We start from the raw sequence: 14,858 nt of genomic DNA on the forward strand, positions 1-14,858 counted from the left end.
CAATCAATCAATCAATCAATCAGTGACACTTATAAAGCGCGCTACATACCCGTGGGGTCTCAAGGCGCTGGGGGGGGGGGGAGCCGCTACTGCTCGAACAGCCAGGTCTTCAGCTTCTTCCTGAAGGAGAGGTGGTCTTGGGTCAGGCGCAGGTCGGTCGGGAGGGAGTTCCAGGTCTTGGCGGCCAGGTGGGAGAAGGACCTTCCTCCTGTAGTCGCTCTTCGGATGCGGGGGACGGCGGCGAGGGCGTGGTTGGCTGATCGGAGGTGGCGTTTGGGAGCGTAGAAGTTGACTCGGCTGTTGAGGTAGCTCGGGCCTTGGTCGTGTAGGGCTTTGTGTGCGTGGGTGAGGAGGCGGAAGGTGATTCTTTTGTTGACGGGGAGCCAGTGAAGGTCTCGCAGATGTCCGGAGATGTGGCTGGTTCGTGGGATGTCGAGGATGAGTCTGGCTGAGGCGTTCTGGATCCGCTGGAGTCTCTTCTGGAGCTTGGCGGTGGTCCCGGCGTAGAGGGCGTTGCCGTAGTCCAGTCGGCTGGTGACGAGGGCCTGGGTGACGGTCTTCCTGGTCTCGGTGGGGATCCACCAGAAGATCTTCCGTAGCATGCGTAGGATGTTGAAGCATGCCGAGGAGACGTTGTTGACTTGCCTGGTCATGGAGAGGGAGGAGTCCAGGATGAAGCCCAGGTTGCGTGCATGGTCTGTCGGTTTGGGTGCGGTGCCCAGGGCGGGAGGCCACCAGGAGTCGTCCCAGGCGGAGGGAGAGGAGCCCAGGATGAGGACCTCCGTCTTGTCCGAGTTCAGTTTCAGGCGGCTGGTCGTCATCCACTCGGCTACCTCTTTCATCCCTTCGTGCAGGTTGGCTCTGGCGGCGGCGGGGTCGTTGGTCAGGGAGAGGATCAGCTGGGTGTCGTCGGCGTAGGAGATTATGCTGAGGTTGTGTTTGCGTACGATGGCCGCGAGGGGGCTCATGTAGACGTTGAAGAGGGTGGGGCTCAGAGATGATCCTTGGGGGACGCCGCAGATGACTTCGGTGGCCTCTGACTTGTACGGTGGTAGGCGGACTCTCTGTGTTCTCCCGTCGAGGAAGGAGGTGATCCACTCCAGCGCCTTGTCCTGGATTCCGACGTTGCTGAGGCGCCGTACTAGGGTGCGGTGGCAGACCGTGTCGAATGCCGCGGAGAGGTCTAGGAGGATGAGGGCCGCTGTTTCTCCATTGTCCATCAGGGCTCGGATGTCGTCGGTGGCGGCGATGAGGGCGGTCTCGGTGCTGTGGTTGGCTCGGAAGCCGGACTGTGAGGGGTCGAGGGATCCGTTCGTCTCGAGGAAAGCGGCCATCTGCTTGTTGACGGTCTTCTCGATGACTTTGGCTGGAAACGGGAGGAGCGAGATGGGGCGGTAATTCTTGAGGTCGGTGGGGTCCGCTGTTGGTTTCTTGAGTAGGGCGCTGAGTTCGGCGTGTTTCCAGCTCTCGGGGAAGATGGTGGTGTCGAGGGATGTGTTGATGATGTCTCGCAGGTGGGGTGCGATGACAGCGTCGGCTTTGTTGAAGACGTGGTGAGGGCAGGGGTCGGTCGGTGATCCGGAGTGGATGGAGTTCATTGTGCGGATGGTGTCTTCGGTGCTGATTGGGGTCCAGGCGTGGAGGGTGGTGGTGGGGGGTGGTTGTTCGGTCATGGTGTGCGTTGGTTGGTTGTTGAAGCTGTTGTGTATGTCCGCGATCTTGTTGTGGAAGTATGAAGCCAGGGAGTTGCAGAGGTCTTGCGATGGGGTGATGTCGTTGTTTCCTGCGCTGGGGTTGGAAAGCTCTTTGACGATGTTGAAGAGTTCCTTGCAGTTGTGTGCGTTGTTGTCCAACCGGTCCTTGAATGCTGTTTTCTTGGCGGCGCGGATCAGCTGGTGGTGTTTCCGGGTGGCAAGTTTGAAGGAGGTCCTGTTGTCCGGTGTCGGTTCCTTTCTCCAGACTTTCTCGAGGGCTCGGCAGTTCTTCTTGGAGCTCTTGAGTTCGTCGGTGAACCATGGGGCTTTCTTGCTGCCGGGTCTGCTGGGCGGGGTCCTCAGTGGGGCGAGTTCGTCCGCGCAGTTGCTGATCCACTTCGTGAGGTTGTCGGCGGCCTGGCTGGGGTTCGCTGAGCTGGCAGGAGGGTGCTGGCTCAGGGAGGTGGCGAGCTGGTCTGCTGTGATCTTGTTCCAGCTTCTGCGGGCGGTCTGTTGCTGGTGGTGGTGGGTCGTTGTTTTCTTGAAGGTGAAGTGGACGCAGCTGTGGTCCGTCCATTGAAGCTCTGTGGTGTGGCTGAAGTTGATGTCCTTGCTGGATGAGAAGACAGCGTCGAGTGTGTGTCCGGCGAGGTGGGTGGGGGTGGACACCAGTTGCTTGAGTCCCAGGTTGGTGAGGTTGTCGAGCAGGGTGCTGGTGTTGCGGTCGTTGTTGTTCTCCAGATGGAAGTTGAGGTCTCCCAGGAGGATGTAGTCAGCGGAGGGGAGGGCATGTGGGCTGACGAAGTCGGCGATGTCCTCGCTGAATTGTGTGCGTGGTCCAGGGGGTCGGTAGATCAGGGTGCCTCTGAGGGTGGTGTTCGGGTTGGTGTGGATCTGGAAATGCAGGTGTTCGGCGGTGGTCAGGGAGTTGTCGGTGCTGGTCGTGAGACGGATGGTGTTCCTGTGGATGATGGCGATGCCTCCTCCCATCTGGTTGGCGTTTCGGTCCCTCCGGACGATCTTGTAGCCCTCTGGGATGGCGATGGCGATGTCGGGAGCTGAAGAGGCGTTCATCCAGGTCTCCGTGAGGAAGGCAACGTCTGGAGCTGTGGTGTCGAGGAGGTTCCAGAGTTCAATGGCATGTCTGTGGATGGAGCGGGTGTTGAGCAGGATGCACTTGAGGTGGGTACTGCTGGTGTTCGGCTTGGTGGGTGCTGGTGCGAGGCAGGTCCGGATGCAGGTGAACTTGCAGGCGTGGCAGCTGAAGGGTCCGTGGGTACGTCGTGGAGAGGCTTGATGGCATTCTGGGAGTCGGCCGGTGTTGAGAGCGGTGAGGGTGGCGGCGGAGTACGTCAGGCGGGTCGGTCGGGGTCTTCGTGGGCCAGGGGTCCTGGCGCTGGTCGCGATCCGGTCGCGGACGGGTGTAGACGGGCTTACCTTTGGCGCGCCTTCGGCGCACAATCGGCGCGCCCGCTGCGCGTGACCGCTGCGCGTCCGCACGGTCGCCATTTAAGGCGAAGTGCGCGGGTGGGCGGAGCAGCTGGGAGGCGGGAGCGGGGAGGGAACAGAAGAGGAAAAGGGGCGGGGCCAATGGCGGTGGCGGGAAGCGAGAGCGGAGGGCGGCGAGGTAGGCGGCCAATCAGGAAGGAAACTGGACACGGCACAGGGGATACAAAGAAATTAACAGGCACAAATTTAGGGCAAAACAAATAAAAACGGCAAAATACGCGAGCAGACGGCAGAAACAGACAAGCACAAATTTAGGGCAAAACAAATAAAAACAGCAAAATACGCGAGCAGATGGCAGAAACAGACAAGCACAAATTACGGGCAAAACGAGGAAAAACAGCAAAATACGCGAGCAGACGGCAGAAACAGACAAGCACAAATTTAGGGCAAAACAAGGAAAAACAGCAAAATACGCGAGCAGACGGCAGAAACAGACAAGCACAAATTTAGGGCAAAACAACTGGGAAACCAGAGGGGAGCGACCACGGCGTCAGCGAGGCCGGCGGCGAGGCAGAAGGCAGGCAGAGGGGGAACACACGCAGCAGCTGGTGGCCGTGCGGCGCGGGGGTGTCCCACAAGTGGGTCACCATTGGCTCTTCACTTTCTCGAGGGAGGCACAGTCCGTTTACATCCTTACCGTAGGCCCTACGTTACCATTTGCAGGCATGAGCCCATCTGTGTCATTAGTTTTCGTGTGACAATAGAAACGTTTATTCGTATTATAAATTTGCTCGCTATCGCCAGGTTGATCAGCATTTGCTGACTGGACCTCCTGGACAGTGCCTGGCCTCCAAAGGGTTGTTTGTGATATGTTATGTATGGCTGGAGAGGTCACTTTTGTGTCTAGTTTTTTGAGTAGCTCAAGTTGGGTTGCTTTTAGAAGAGTCATCGGGGAATCGGTTGCCGAGGAGTCTTGGCGTTTCAGCTTTACAGTAAAAATAGGGTATAAATTGTTACTGTGTGTTACACTCTTCCCCATGCGCTGATGATTTTTTCTTGTCTTCCTTGTACATTTCTTTTGTCTTTTGGTTTGTGCAAGGGACATGAGTTTGCCAAGTTCACTTGTCTTAGACACAAGTGAGTCTGGGTGTGATGAAGCCTGGCCCTTAGTCTTGGCAGGTGTCAAGGAAGATATGGTAGATATATTTTTGGTTCTATTTTAGCTTCTATTTTTTGCTAATTGTCTGTTATTGGCGCTTGAAGACCAATGTTCCCCACTAAGGTGTGTGGCTGGTAAATTTGGTTGCCTTCTCAAATTTTTTTATTTCATCTAAAATGTCAGTTAAATTAGCTGGTAGGGCACTTAGCTTGTCGATAATTGGGCCACACCAACAGACTTCTTGTTGGGCCCGGGGGGGGGGGGGGTTATTGCCTGACCAGTAGTGATTAAATGAGTTAATATTTCTATTTTGCTGCTGGTACTGGCAATGTGTGGCCATAATGTTCATAAAATCAATCTGGAGGTCCAGTTAGTCTGATTGCACGTTGAGAACTGAAATTGAGGTTTGGCGGATGCTTAATAGTGAGGAGTGTAAATAGGACATGTTTTTCACTTTATCTGATACCAATGCTCATTTGGGTGGGGACCTGTTTTTTTTTTGTCTGTGATTGCTGCCGTGCTGCAGTCTGAAACCTGATCCTGCATAAGACCTGGAGGGTCCCATTTCATTAAGGCTTGAGGGCATTGACCTAAAACACTCCTTAGCACACGGAGCAATGTAGTTTGACACAAGTAGTTAACGTGTTTCCACAGAGTTAAATGTAATAAGGTACAAGAAATTCGTATTTTTTCTTCTTTGTCAATCACTTTATTTCTATGTGATTTTTCAGGAAGTTTTCCACAGCCAACACGTGTTTCATTGTTTAAGGGAAATCGTCCCACGACTTTCTCAAGGCTAATTCCTGTTGGGCAAGGTCGTTTTTATATGCGGTGATAATTCCAACCCTCATAGAGGTTCAAATGGGGACGTCTTTGATTTGTAATCTGGCTTCTCACGTTTTTGGATTTGCTTGTAATAATCTTCATCCGTGCTTCTTGAATGTCATGAAGTTATTGTGACAACTCCCACCCGGAGTCCTCGATGCAAAGTCGGGCATATTGTAGTCTTGAAATACCCTCACCAGCCGGGTTGGAATTATCACCGGCAGAGTAGTAAGCGCTCTTGAACTTTTATAGTGATTCTGTCCTCTTGCAGCATTCTAACAGAGCGTTCATAAATTATTATTTTTATTACTTTGTCGTCTTTCCTATATAGTTTGTTCAATCTTCACTACTGCTATCCTACAAGTATGTGCGCGCCGTTTAAACTTAGCGGGTCTCTCTCTGCATTTTACAATATACTTTACCCTTTTTCATACCTGCTTATAATTTTTTTTTTGTCCAACCTCCTTGTATCTCACAGGAGAATTCTAGTGTGTGAGGTTATTTAACTAAAAACACAGCATTTTGCATTTTCACGTTGTCTCTACATAAGATGTTTACAATCTTCTTGTAGAAAGTCACATTATCACTATATTCAGTACCAGGTTGTCACCAGTGGATAGATCTTTTTTTTCAAATATTGTATTTTAATGTTTTGCTTGGAATTACTGAACCTTCATGACTAGGTTATGTATGTCTCAAACTGTCACATGCTCCACCAGGATTTCCACCTTATAAGGGATAAGTCACTGTTAGAACTGGGATTTCTGGTTGGCTAAGGCTTGCGCCAAAGCCAGGTAGAAACCACCACTCTAGTCAGGGCAAGGGAGTTACATGCCAAAGATAACCCCTGCTCACCCCCTTGGTACCTTGGCACGAGCAGTCAGGCTTATCCCGGAGACAATGTGTAAAGCCTTTGCGCAAGCTCACAGCAACAACATCACAGGCACACTACAAAAGGAACTCCACACAAGGTTATATAAAAATAACGTTTGTATTCTTAAAACACATCAGATAGTAATCACACAATATACATTGTGTCAACTGGCACGGGCAATATTCACAAGGGATTATTTACACAGGACAGGGCAACGTGGGCCACTGTCAGGATCAGCAATTAGTAGAAATAGCACTTGGAGGAACTGTAGCACCAAATAACAATTATAGAACACAACCAGTAACCACTGGTAAAAGGTAGGTACACACTACGCAATACTAATCACCATAGGCATAGATCACGCAGGGACACATAAACTCACTAGTATAAACTATACTAGGCAAAACAACCTCCTAAGCATGAAAACACATTTAGAGGTATCACAGGCATAAAGGCATTGGACATTACGCATAAATCACATTAGGCCTAACCAGTATAAATACAGTAGGCAATCTCCTTACTAGTCTAAACACATTAGACCCTACCTCCTAAGTATAACTCACATTTAGGGGCATAAATCACAGTGAAGTACAATCCCACTAACACAAACCACAATAGGTAAAACCATCTCTAGAGGTATCAACCCCAGGTGATTAAAACATACTAGATGCATTACATTTCCTAGCACCACATTTAAAGCACATATCAATCACATTAGGGCCTTGTGCCCTACACCTCTACCAGTCCCCCTGGCCAACTGGCCATCAAGAAGGGGCTCAAATGCCCTGTGTCCAGAATGTTAGGGCGCACTGCCAACGCAGCACAGCGCCAGTCAGGGGTGCTTCACCGGCACAAACCTAAACGTTGCAGCTGCCCACTACTTGCTGGGCAGCTGAGAACCAGAAAAGGGCCTAAATGCTGCAGCTGGCACTAAGTGCTGCGCAGCTGTGGAAGGCCAAAGTAGGGGCGAAGGAGTGCGACTTACTCCTAAGTCCAAAAGAACATGTCCCCAAAGAATTGCGCCTAAACGGTGCAGCTGCCCATTACTTGCTGGGCAGCTGGGGTATCAGCAAAACTGCGGCATGGGCTCTCACTGGCCCTTTCTAGAACACGTTGTGCCACGACAGTGGAGCAACACAGGGCTCTGAAGATATATGATGCACTCAAACACTGTGGAGTGCTCTGTCGCTGTAAATATAGTGTAGGCCAGGGCTGGAGCCATCTAGGCTCTGAAAACCAATTCTGCCCCAAGGGCGAGCACTGGGGATAGAAATCAACTTACCCCCATGGAGCACACTGGCTCCGAAAAGAATAAGCATGGGCCCCTTTGGGCCCAAGTACACAAGTGTGGCCAGACGTTGGAGCCCTCAGGCTCGGGAGATCATTAATAAAATGTTGGAACGGCCCACTGCCACCCGGGGCCAACCTAAATGCCCAATTGCCACTGTGCCTCGATCAGGCACCCACACACGAGCCCCACTCACCGGTTTGTTCTCTCTGGCGGGGCCTCCTCCGGGCGGCGGCACTTTCACAATGTGGCAGGGAGGCAGGCTCCGGCAAAGGGCCTCGCGCCTCCCCCCTGGATGACACAGGTAGCGCTTGTAGGGCTCTCTCTCCTCAAGGGAGCCCTGCCGTCTTCATGCACCCGTCTTCACCCAGTCCCCCATCTTGGGTCCGGGACTGAGGGTGAAGCCCGAAAGGCTCCAGGCAAACTCCTTCTTCCGGGGCTCCCTCCTGGTCATGGGAGCCCCGCAACATTGGGGCGGCTTTCTGCTGGCGGCCCTGGGGCTCTCCTCAGTTCACGGAAGCCCCGGGCCGCAGGCGGCCTCCATCTGGCCAACTTCCTTTTCCGGTCCGGCCCGCTCCCGTCACAGGCAACCTTGCCTGACTTCTGAGGCGCCCACGGCAGGGCTCTCTGGGCGATTTCGGCGACACAAAACCGAGGGGTAGGCACTCTCAAAGGTCACCAAACAACGCAGGGTGGGAACCTGCCTAAATTAAGAATTGAATAACCGGGGTGGCACTCGCAGTAAGCAAAGAGTGCTGGGAAGTCCCCACGGAGGAGACTGCAGCCCGATGCTGCAAATGTAAAGCAGGAGTGCTTCCCCCTGGGATAAAAACAGCGCTCTGCCAGAAAGGAAAAATAAAGCGCTCACGAGACGCTGGGGCCATAACATCATAAAGGACCCAGGCAAGACCCCTGAAGCAAAAGGGGTCCCAATAGCAAGATCTTCACAGGTGAAGAGGGCAGGAGGGTCCCAGCAACAAAGTCCATCAGGCATCCAGGGGCTGGGCAGGGCCCAGGGAGGCAAGCCTTCCCCTGGGCCCCAGCAGCAGCACTCCCCTGGTAGATTCGAGTCAAGGAACAAGAACCAAATCATGGGGTCACAGCCCCTCTTTTATACAGATCATCCCTTTGTTTCCAAAGGTGCAGGCAAGGGGCGAACCAGACGCAACTGGTTCTTGAGCACTTTTTTTGCTCAGCCCCTCTGCCTATTCACAGGGTGGGTCAGGGACATCAGACACACCACAGGGGATGGAGCCAGCATTGTGGAGGGAAGGTCCAGCCCTATTCAGGTCCCAGGTGCACTCCTCCCTCCTATCAACATGCAGATCTCTCCATTAACCGCTGGACCGGACCCCTCCTGACTCCTGCAGCCAGACACACCAGCCAGCTCCAGCCAATCACAAGCCAGACAGTCAATTCACATTCACTGCACTGACATGCCAACTTCAAGAAGTTAATTCAACAACAACAAGGGACCCCAATATTAGTCAGAAGGGACCTCGGGGAGCATACTTTGATCAAACAACATTGGTCCCAAACATCGGAAAATTTCAGCACACAATGAAATATAGACAGAGTCAATCTATATTTTAGAAAGGCATGTCCAGCCGGACAGTGGTCTTCCAGAGTTTTTACTCAAATTTCATGTATTTAAATCACACGCAGTACCTTCCAACAATCAGCCAGTGTGGACCACAAGCCTGTGTCCAGTACTAACAGAGCAGGTACATAGGGTTGATATACAAAGCAAAGAAGGGCTTTATAAGGCAAAATAAGTAACTCTATCATCAATACAGTTGTCCAGAGTATCACAACTAAGCACTTCACATCCTATAGTAATCACAGTTGATTTCAGTGCTTATAAGGTCGACGGCGTTTCGGACCCTTAGTAAATCACAGGGTCCATCATCAGGACAAATACAATGAAAAGCCTTATGGTTTTAAGCCTCTAAATGCATAAAAGGGGGGAAAAGGAAATATTCACATTAAGTTCCACAAACAGTATCTACAGGGTAACAGGTGACTTGTGACTCGCTCTCCAGCTGAGTGGTCGCTCCCCTGCCTCCCTGGCGAACTGTGGTATCGTTGTTCCACTTTTATCCTGATTAACTGCCTGCAGTCTGCCCTGCTTGCCGCTTTGCTTAAATTACATTTTCAAAGCGCGATTGTCACTGTTTAAGCATTGTAATTGTATTTGCGCATTTCGCCCCAAGCGCTCCGCTCCGCTGACCCCTCCGCTGCCATTTTGGTTGTTGTTGTCCTCCTCCGTGGCCCGCCCCGCCTCCCAGCTGAGCCGCCCTCCCACTGCCTAGATACAGCGCTCCGTGTCCTGAACGCGCTGTGACTCGCTTCGCTCTCCAGCTGAGTGGTCGCTCCCCTGCCTCCCTGGCGAACTGTGGTATCGTTGTTCCGCTTTTATCCTGATTAACTGCCTGCAGTCTGCCCTGCTTGCCGCTTTGCTTAAATTACATTTTCAAAGCGCGATTGTCACTGTTTAAGCATTGTAATTGTATTTGCGCATTTCGCCCCAAGCGCTCCGCTCCGCTGACCCCTCCGCTGCCATTTTGGTTGTTGTTGTCCTCCTCCGTGGCCCGCCCCGCCTCCCAGCTGAGCCGCCCTCGCCCCTCCCCCTCCACCTTCCATATATGACAGAAGTTGCAGCGTTCACGCGCAGCGACCGCGCCCAATCCGTGCCGAAGGTGCGCCAAAGGTAAGCCCGTCTACGCCCGTCCGCGCCTGGACCGCGCCCAGCGCCAGACCCCCTGCCCCTCGCGCTTCACAGCCCTCCCGCATTGCCTATGATGCCGCCGCCCTCCTAGCCCTTAACCCCGGTCGCGCCCCCAACTGCGTCCAAGCCGCTCCTGGACACACCCATGGACCTTTCTCCTGCTACTCCTGCAAATTCAGCGGCACCGACAACATCTCCGCTACGACCACACCACAGACTCTCGACCCCAACCACCTACAATGCATCCTTCTCAACACCCGATCGGTCCACAGACACGCCATCGACCTATGGAATCTACTAGACACCATCTCTCCAGACGTCGCCTTCCTAACAGAAACATGGATGAACGCTTCTTCCGCCCCAGACATCACCATTGCCATCCCTGAAGATTATAAGATCACACGCAAGGACCGTACCGGCCACACAGGAGGAGGAATCGCTATCGTCCATAAATCAATCCGCATCTCAACCAGCTCTGACGCCAACCTCGCCAACTCTGAACACCTTCACTTCCAGATCCACATCGACCCCAAGACCACACTCAGAGGCACCCTCCTCTACAGGCCACCAGGACCCCGCGCAAAATTCAGTGAAGACATCACGGACTTCATCACTCCACACGCGCTCCCCTCCAAAGATTACATCCTTCTGGGAGACCTCAACTTTCACATTGAAAAGAACAACGACCGCAACACCACCACCCTCTTGGACAACCTCGCCAACCTCGGACTTAAACAACTGGTCACCTCCCCCACCCACATCGCAGGTCACACACTCGACCCCATCTTCACCTCCAGCAACCATGTCTCATTCAGCCACACTACGGATCTCCTCTGGACTGACCACAGCTGCGTTCACTTCACCTACAACAAGCCGAAACCCACCAACCACCTCCAACCAACTCTGCAAAGAAACTGGAACAAAATCACCATCGACCAGATCTCCTCATCGCTCCTTCTAAACACCCCAGCCCACTCTTCTAACCCAGACCAAGCCGCCGCCAACTTCACCCTATGGTTATCCAACACCGCCGACATCCTAGCACCACTGAAAAAACGTCAAAGCAAACCTGGCAGCAAGAAGGCCTCATGGTTCAACGATGATCTTAAGAAGTCCAAGAAACTCTGCCGCTCCCTTGAGAAGGCCTGGAAATAAGACCCAACCACTAGCACCAAGGACGCCTTCAAAAACGCCACCCGCACACACCACCAACTAATCCGAAAAGCCAAGAAAACAGCATTCAAGGATCGACTAGACAACAACGCCCACAACAGCAAGGAACTTTTCAACATCGTCAAGGAATTTACCAACCCCTCGGCCAACTCCAACGACATCACCCCCTCTCAAGCCCTCTGCGACTCCCTGGCTTTTTTCTTCCACAACAAAATTGCAGACATCCACAACAGCTTCGGCAACCAACCCGGAGACCAACCCACCCAACCATATGCTGGACACTCTCCCCCCTTGAACACCCTCAACGAATGGAACCCAATCTCCACTGAGGACACCATCTGCCTGATGAACTCCATCCACTCAGGATCCCCCACAGACCCATGTCCTCACCACATGTTCAACAAAGCTGACTCCGTCATAGCACCGCACCTCCAAGACGTCATCAACTGCTCCCTCAACTCCGCAACCTTCCCGGAGAGCTGGAAACACGCTGAACTCACCGCCCTTCTGAAAAAACCCACAGCGGACCCCAACAAACTCAAAAATTACCGCCCCATATCGCTCCTTCCTTTCCCGGCCAAAGTCATCGAGAAAGCTGTCAACAACCAACTCGCCGCTTTCCTCGAAGCCAACAAATCCCTCGACTCCTCACAATCTGGCTTCCGAGCAAAACACAGCACTGAGACCACCCTCATCGCAGCAACAGACGACATTCGAACTCTACTGGACAATGGAGACAGTCGCCCTCATCCTCCTCGACCTCTCTGCAGCCTTCGACACAGTCTGCCACAGCACCCTTTTACAACGCCTCAGAAACATCGGAATACAAGGAAAAGCACTGGAATGGATCACCTCGTTCCTCACCGGAAGAACCCAGAGAGTCCGCCTTCCACCATTCAAGTCCGAGGCCACTGAAGTCATCTGTGGTGTACCACAAGGATCCTCACTCAGTCCCACCCTCTTCAACGTATACATGAGCCCCCTTGCGGCCATCGCTCGCCAACACAATCTCAACATCATCTCCTACGCAGATGACACTCAACTGATCCTTTCTCTCACCAATGACCCCAGCACCGCCAAAACCAACCTACACGAAGGAATGAAAGAAGTTGCCGAATGGATGAAACACAGCCGTCTGAAGCTGAACTCAGATAAAACAGAAGTCCTCATCTTAGGTACATCCCCCTCTGCATGGGACGACTCTTGGTGGCCAGTAGCCCTTGGAAAAGCTCCCATCCCGACAGACCACGCACGGAACCTAGGCGTTATCCTGGATTCTTCACTCTCAATGAACAGACAAGTCAGTGCCGTATCCTCATCCTGCTTCAACATTCTTCGCATGCTCAAAAAAACATTTCGCTGGATCCCCACCGAAACCAGAAAAACAGTCACCCATGCTCTGGTCACGAGCCGACTGGACTACGGAAACACCCTCTACGCAGGTACTACCGCTAAAGTCCAGAAGAAACTCCAACGAATCCAAAACGCCTCAGCCAGGATCATACTAGACATCCCGCGTAACGAACACATCTCTGGCCACCTGAAAGACCTCCACTGGCTGCCCGTCGATAAGAGGATCACTTTCCGACTGCTGACCCACGCACACAAATCACTCTACGACATCGGACCAGAATGCCTCGACTGTCCTTCTACACCCCCTCCCGCCAACTACGCTCTTCCAGCCAAGCCCTCGCCACCGTACCCCGCATCAACAAGACCACTATGGGAGGAAGATCCTTCTCATACCTGGCAGCTAAAACATGGAACTCACTCCCCACTTACCTTCGCCTTACCCAGAACCACCTAGCATTCAGAAAGCAACTTAAAACTTGGATATTTGACAAGTAATCCTCCTCCCTTCCCTAAGCGCCTTGAAACCCTCTGGGTATGTAGTGCGCTATATAAATTCTTTGACTTGACTTGACTTGACTCCTATACGACACTAATAAGGTGTACATGGTGAACTAGGGCGGTGTGTGCGACGCATAGTTGTGGACGATCTTGGCCTTGTGAGGAGGGGAAGGGCAGACCTTCAGTCAGTTTGGTAGTACTAGAGGCCCATAGGAATGAATGGGAAGACATTCTCAATTTGCGATTCGCAATTTGCGAATCGCAAATTGAGAATGCGATTTCAAGGGTTCAGGGGTGTCCAAAGGACACTCTGTTGCACCCATGAAATCAATCTGTGCATATATGTTGTGCACACACATGCCCTAAGGGCATGTGTGTGCACAACATGAAACTTTGAAAAATGCACAAAAGTGCATTTTTCAAAGTTTTCGCAAATTACCATGAGGTTCAACCTCGTGGTAATTTGCTCCCCCTACATGCGAATTCGCTATTTTTTAAAGTGTCATGCATTGCATTTAAGGAATCTCAATTTGAGATTCCTTAAATGAAATCGCAATTTCAAAAATCCCAATTTTGCGATTTCTTAAATTGCGAACAATACAAGAATTGTGATGCATCCCAAATAATGAAATTGCATTTGCAAAGGGCCGAATTTTGCGATTCGCACCCTTTGCGAATGCAATTTTCATTGATGCATGTGCCCCTATGTCTCCTGTCTATCAGAACTGCCCCAACTCTGCTCCAATTTAGAAAGTCTAAAGACTCACCTCTTTGAAATCTGGTATTTACTCTAAACAGCAGAGTAACTTTACAGGAGCAATTATTTAGCTTTCTTTTTGCTTCTTTTTGCTTTGACCCCATCAATGAAGCTAAAACATGCTGAAACAAATGGTAACAAAAATCGGAAGTGTTAAACGAAGGTCCCGATTCACAGAGGTAAACTGAGGCAAAAGTCTTAGTTTGCGACTTTCGGTATTCACAAAGTGCATTTACGAGTAGTAAAGATAAACTTTTGTCTCAGTTTAACTCAAGTTTTATCTCAATTAGACTTAAGACCAAAACTTAAGTTAAACTAATCATAGAAATTCTCCAAATTAGTTCATGAGCTACAAATGTCACAGCTCAGAAACAGAATGCTTTGATTTCTTATTAATTTGAACATCAACTCATCCAAGTCGGAATATCAGGCCTGATTCACAAAAGTAAACTAAGACGAAAGTGTAACTTTGCAACTTTCTGTATTCGCAAAGGGCATTTACGATCAGTAAAGATAGATTTTTGTCTCAGTTTAACTTAAGTTTTGTCTCAATTAGGCTTAAGACAAAAGCTAAAGTTAAACTGACACAAAAGTCTAACAATTAACTCATAAATTCTCTCAGCTCATGAAATGCAGACAGCATCACATGGAGAGGCAATCGAAGCATTATTTTCTGATCTGTGACGTTTGTAGCTCATGAACTAATTTGGAGAATTTCTGTGATAAGTGTATGTTTTTTTAAAAAGTTCAATGTCTGAAAAACAAGCAGTGCACACGCTCAAGAAGAGTCCCCTTAGGCCACCTCCTAGACAGATGCTCACTCTCTCTCTCAAGCAAAAAACAGTCAATGTTTTCCTGCAAATGGTGGCGGCTTAAAACCCTGTTAAAACTACGTGTTGCTTTTAATTACTTTGCAATTTACCTTATATTAGCTTTGTGCCTTGTAAATCACGAAGCTGGCTCTTCTTGTCAGATAATAAATTGCACTTCAAAATAAAACATGTGCTGATCCATAATTTGTTTTGGAGATCAACATTTCACAGTTTCAGGCATTATTACA

Source organism: Lissotriton vulgaris, chromosome 4_1 (genome assembly GCF_964263255.1).
Source record: "Lissotriton vulgaris chromosome 4_1, aLisVul1.2, whole genome shotgun sequence".
Classification (NCBI taxonomy): domain Eukaryota; kingdom Metazoa; phylum Chordata; class Amphibia; order Caudata; family Salamandridae; genus Lissotriton; species Lissotriton vulgaris.